We start from the raw sequence: 6,503 nt of genomic DNA on the forward strand, positions 1-6,503 counted from the left end.
TATCTGACCCCAGGAATGTGTCAATAAAGTTTCCCCTTCCTGGGACAATGAATTCACGGTGTTCTTATTTCAATTTCCAGGAGTGTATATATTAAATCTTTTTGTACCTTCACTATATGCATTAGCATTTGAAAATATGTATCAGTGTTAATAGCTTATTATTCAGCATTTGCCAATAAACCGCGCTGTAGATCAATAGCGCTAATGACTCCGCTCTTTTGTGGCTGAGCAGAACACTTGACATTTAGGAGTATATTGAACGAGAATTACAATGAAACAAAACTCCATACAAAGAAGATTCTGAAACTGGCAGAAGTAAAGCTGTGAGTACCGGGCGTGAGTCGTGCTTCGGTAGCTCAGATGGTATCAGTACAACAGTTCGAACAAGAAGGATTTTTCTATAAGAATCATGGATATCAGAAGATTGAGATGTTCATTGTCTTTTTCCATGGGTATTGTCTGAGATATAATTTTTTTCAAAATATTAAATTATGTCATTGACAATAATTATTTATTATTTTACTATCGATGATGTCCTTTCCATTAATATAATGAGAATACGATTAATGTTGATTCACGTTCCACACGCAGTGCTATCGTGAATATTAATCTGAATAAAATATAGGACTGGATACCACAATATTTGCCGCAAAGGTACCAGAATTCCTTCACTTAAAGGTTAACACTGTCCCTTGTTTTTGGGTTCAGGTTCTCGCTATTCTCATTTCGGAGGTAATTTTCCTGAATTGGCTGTGTTTTTGTTATTGTTGAAATAATAAATTTGCTGCTGATAACGACCTTGGTATGCGAAAGTCCCTTTTCTGATACTGCTAACAACGTTCTCCTTCCATTGATTTACTCTGACGGTTTGTATCAACGACATGAAACGCATATGGTGCTATAAATTCGCATTTTCTAGCAGTTGCACAGTCGGATCTAAGTGCCTTTAGTAATACTAAAGGAACCCCGGACGCTATGGCCACATAAATGAATAATTCCCTCCTCTCTTTCTACCAATAACAGCATGCTTGAAGACGAAGCAACTTCTTTTGTTTATATGCGTATGCTTCTTCGACGTACAAACTAAACATTTGGAGATACAATCCTTTATAAACTGAGGTTCTTGCTTTCAAACGTTTTACCATGGGGTGAATCAGATCAGCCAAGATGGTCACAATTCTTGGCAGTAGCACGACATGGCAGATTAAACATAGGGCCTGTGTAATACCACGATATGGCTGCCCAATTTATCACCGAACCCCCTCACTTTTCACTCTTTGGAAAGAGAGTGAAGCAAGACATCCGTCCAAATGATGGTCTTCCATTGCCCCATAGTCTAGTATTTATAGATTTGGCGCCTCGTTTCGTTATTAAGGGCATTTACATCACTGATGAGTGGTTTTGTAATTCCAGCTCGCCATGTAGTTCCCTGATTATGGAGATTCCTATGTATTGTTTTGTTGTCGACGGAGTTCGCGAGTGCGAAATTAAGTTCTGCAATGACTTACGCATAAGTCCGCCTCTTAATTTCAGTCAAAAGCCTCTTCAACGACCGTCCATCAATATCATTAAACATACATTTTAATCTGCTTTGTGACCTAGATGATGATGTTTTTCCTCTTTTCCTGTATGCTGCAAAAACCTGCAATAGTGCCTCTATTGAAAAACGATAGTTTTCGGCTACATTGGTTACCGAAGGAACCACCACACGATTACCAACAATTTACTCACCTTCGAATGCATTGAGATCCGACACAACGCATTCACAACTACACAGAACACTGTTCGGAGCACGGCTGTGACTAGCAAAGTATTGAAGACGTAGCACTCATGCCGTTCCTGGTTAAATACGACAGTGCAACTTGCAGCTTGATCGGCATCTGCATTTATGGTCAAGCCGGCATTTCTCGCGGTATTTCCGTATTTTTATTCACCTGCTATACATTGGAGCATTCATTCCTTTTCTGAAAGGATATCCTTCTTTCGTTGAAAACTTTAAGTGTTTCCTCCAGCCGGTCGGAGTGGCCGAGCGGTTCTAGGCGCTACAGTCTGGAACCGCGCGAATGCTACGGTCGCAGGTTCGAATCCTGCCTCGGGCATGGATGTGTGTGATGTCCTTAGGTTAGTTAGGTTTAAGTAGTTCTAAGTTCTAGGGGACTGATGACCTTAGCAGTTAAGTCCCATAGTGCTCAGAGGCATTTGAACCATTTTTTGTTTCCTCCATTACACAAATTTTCTCGTTAGTTACTTTCATTTAATCTTTATCTGTCCAATTTAAGTGATAAGTACGAGGGTCGTTCAGAAAGTAAGTTCAGATCGGTCGCTAAATGGAAACCGCATTGAAAAGCAGAAATATTTTATTTGCAAGAGTTAACTACGCTTTCCAGATACTTCTCTACATAGACGCCTCTAGGACTTAGACATTTGTCGGAGCGTTATACCAAATTTCCAACACCACCGTCAAAGAAGGCAGCCACCTGTGCTTTCCGATAATTCTCTAAGCTGGTCTACAGCGCGTTGCCTGTGCCCAAGTGTTGTCTTCGCATCAGAATTTCGTGTGAACAGAGATGATACTCAGGACGAGTCAATTAGGGCGGTGTTGTGAGTGATCGAACACTTCCCATCGAAAAGACTGCAGGAGCGTCTTCACTGTCTCCGCAGAGTGCGCCTGAGTATTGCCATGAAGAAGAAAGTGTGTGGCAGTCGTGTTAGGAGGGCTGCATTCATTAAGGCGATGCCCCTCAGCGGGCCCTCCTACTTGGCGGGAAAGATCGTTGTTCTAGGCACTTCTACTCGCTCACAATGCGCTCACAACCGAAAAGAGCGTCTTGATGCGACCAACGGTCATACTAGAGACACTACCCAACACAACAGTGTATTTCGCAACCGATCGGAACTTTCTGGACAACATTCGTATTTTCAGGACTTTCGATTCTTCTTTGACTGAATTTTGTTGTGCGGTACTCCTTATCGCAATATACGTATACAGCCATAGAGAGCTTTGATCAAACTTCCAGTGTTTACAATTCAGGAGGACGGCGTAAGTTACCTTCAATCAGGGAGATTCCCAACAGTCAATAACAGATTTATGTTTCTTATAGCCGGCCGGGCTGGCCATGCGGTTCTATGCGCAACAGTGTGGTACCGAGCGACCGCTACGGTCGCAGGTTCGAATCCTGCCTCGGGCATGGATGTGTGTGACGTCCTTAGTTCTAAGTTCTAGGCGACTGATGACCTCAGAAGCTAAGTCGCATAGTGCTCAGAGCCATTTGAACCAATTTTGTTTATTATATATGAAGAAGTACTCAAATGATGCTTCTTCCTGTGAAATGTCCGGTACAATTAGACGTTTGAAATTATTACAAGTCCTCCAAAATATTAAAGTCTTGTCACTGTGCCCCTGAGCGATGTCTACATGTAGTCCAGAGCTGGTCTACGATGCCTATGGAGCTTGTAGATTCGGCGGAGCTGGATACTGCACACGACTCGGCGCAATGAAGAGAACTGTCCACCGTAGCTCAGTGTTCTGATATTTAAAGAGGTAACGACCGATCGCTGTCCACACATGTGATGCCCATGGGATGGCAGCTGCTCCCCCAGGCAGATCTCAGTATACTTGGTACTGCCAACCCATACAACTCCTGCGCCACGAGTGTTTTGAGCCGGCCACTGTGGCCGACCGGTTCTAGGCTCTTCACTCAGGAACCGCGCTCCTGCTACGGTCGCAGGTTCGAATCCTGTCTCGCGAATGGTTATGTGTGATGTCCTTAGGTTAGTTACGTTTAAGTAGTTCTAAGGCTAGGGGACTGATGACCTCAGATGTTAAGTCCCATAGTGCTCAGAGCCATTTGAACCCTTTTTGTTGGAGTGTTTTGAGTGCGACTTATCGATTTGGTGCAGTACTCTCTGGAGTCGTGAGTGCCATCATCTCATCCAGTACTTTAGTATTCCGCTTCTTCATATAATCATTAATCGTGACCATTCTATAGTTGATCCTGACGATTCTCTTTATGTTCAACATAGTTTATGGGCTAGTAAATTGCGAAATGTGACTATATTTGCTCCGAGATACTCTTAATTACACTACATCTGGTTGTTCAGAATTTATCTCTTCATAATGTAATCCACCTGGTATCTTACCTTGTCATCACGTCTTCTCCATCTACGTTCAAAATGGTTCAAATGGCTCTGAGCACTATGGGACTTAACATCTATGGTCATCAGTCCCCTAGAACTTAGAACTACTTAAACCTAACTAACCTAAGGTCATCACACACAACACCCAGCCATCACGAGGCAGAGAAAATCCCTGACCCCGCCGGGAATCGAACCCGGGAACACGGGCGTGGGAAGCGAGAACGCTAACGCACGACCACGAGATGCGGGCTCTCCATCTACGTACCTGCCCCTTATGACTCTTTAAGAGTGCATTTCTATCATATGCTGGAATTTATTGCAGAATTCAAGGAGTCTTTCCCCTCTCTGATTCCTATTACCTTGCCCGTATCGACTCGTAACTTTGCCTTTAATTCGTTGCCCTTCTGTAGAGTTCCAATCCCGCATAGCTATAAGATTTTATTCCTCCTTTGTCCGCCGCCATAGCTGAGTGGTCAGCGTGACGGATTGCCGTCCTACGGGCCCGGGTGCGATTCCCAGCTGGGTCGGGGGATTTCTCCTCTCGGGGACTGCGTGTTGTGTTGTCTTCATCATCATAGTATCCCCATCCGGTGCGCAGGTAAACCAATGTGGCGTCGAATGTAGTAAGACCTGCACCAAGGCCGCCGGACCTGCCCCGTAAGGGGCCTCCCGGCCAATGACGCCAAACTCTCAATTCCGTTCCTCCCTTAAATAGTGAATCATTCCCTCAGTCCCGTTCATGATTTGCTTCTGATGTCAGCATATATCCCCGAATAATATTGTCGGCGTTGATTCTACTCAGAATAATACCATCACTAAACTACAACTCACTCTTTGCTCTATCTTCTGTTATACCTTATTCGTATAGCTGAAAATGTTTAGCTCCCTCCCATTCTGCTTTTGCCATTCTTATTATACCTAGATTGAACCTCTGCGGCTACCTTTTGAGATTTTCCAACTTAACTAGCACGTTTAGGCGGCTGACAGTACGTGCTACGACTCGTTGCATGTTACCCTTTCGTTGGTTTCTCAGACTTTTCCTTGTTGTCACCTCTCCATTGCAAATTCCGGAGATCAGAAAAGGAGACCAGCCTAACCAACACAGTGATCATCAGAACTGTTTCTCAATAACAAATCTCCTTACGCGTGGTTACAATGTTTTTAAGTAAGTGCAAAAAACGTAAACTCAAATTTGTTCTCATTTCTGGATTAGTAGGATTACCTCATGAAATCCATTCCCCCCACCCTGAAACAGATTATCACAGTAAGAGGTAATATGATTATAAATAAATTTTAGTAATGGCTTAATTTCTGAAACAGTGAAACTAAAAGCGAAAACTTGGATTACGTAAACGCAACTCATGCAGTAAATACATGTAATATAACGTCTGGAAAGATAAACGTAGTAATACCCCTTACTTACGCGATTTGTGGGACCGAGTGATAACCGTGTAGGTGTAAGACGATTTCAAGTAAGTCCGGCTCCTATTTTACACATAAATACCAACAAGTTTTGTCAGTCGTAACCAAAGAGTGTAGAAAAAAATTTAATTTAGAAGCAAAATACTTAATAAAATGTTCACTAATAAAAAAAATTATATTAGAGTACAGTATAGTAAAGCGAAGTTACTGTGACGTAGAAGGCTCCTTAAAGTCTTCCTGGTCTCTGTGGAATTACGTTCGGTGCGTTGTCGATTAATACCATTACTTTACTTTACATTATTTTAACGTTAGGGCCCAGATCCGAAGTGATAACCAGTCCTCACAGAGGGCTGTCACTCAAGCTGTAGCATTCGATAGAAGGGGAGGAGGAGATTAGAGTTCAACTTCCCATTGACAGTGCTGTCACTAGATACGGAGCAGAAGCACGGATTACTGAAGGATGGGAAAGGATATCGGCATTGTCCTTTCCAAAGGACCCATCCCGGCATTTTCCAGGAGCGATTTAGGGAAATCACGGGAAACATTAATGTGGATGGCCGGACAGGGATCTGAGTAACAGTCCTGGATGCGAAACCAATGTGATGACCACTTAAAACTCGACTTTCAAATCAGCCAGTTTTAGATGTATTGGTTAATGCTGTTGAGTCTTCTGATCTGTGAACTAAGATAAGTTTTAATTTACATTCACCAGCTGCATTCTTGCAAACCATCAGTGTAAATCGATTTTTGGATGCTTCAAAACATGGAAAGGTTCTCTCTTCGTGCGCAATAAATATTCTGTTATGCCCCTTCCTCCTGAATAGACCAGTTCCATCTACGTTCAAGGTCGGCCATACCCATTAGGAAGGGGGGGACCGCGGCCGCCCTGGCTCTAAGGCAAAAGCAAAAATGTATCCAGATGTTTTTCTTTCAAGAAAACCTTT

This window comes from Schistocerca serialis, chromosome 4 (genome assembly GCF_023864345.2).
Source record: "Schistocerca serialis cubense isolate TAMUIC-IGC-003099 chromosome 4, iqSchSeri2.2, whole genome shotgun sequence".
NCBI lineage: Eukaryota > Metazoa > Arthropoda > Insecta > Orthoptera > Acrididae > Schistocerca > Schistocerca serialis.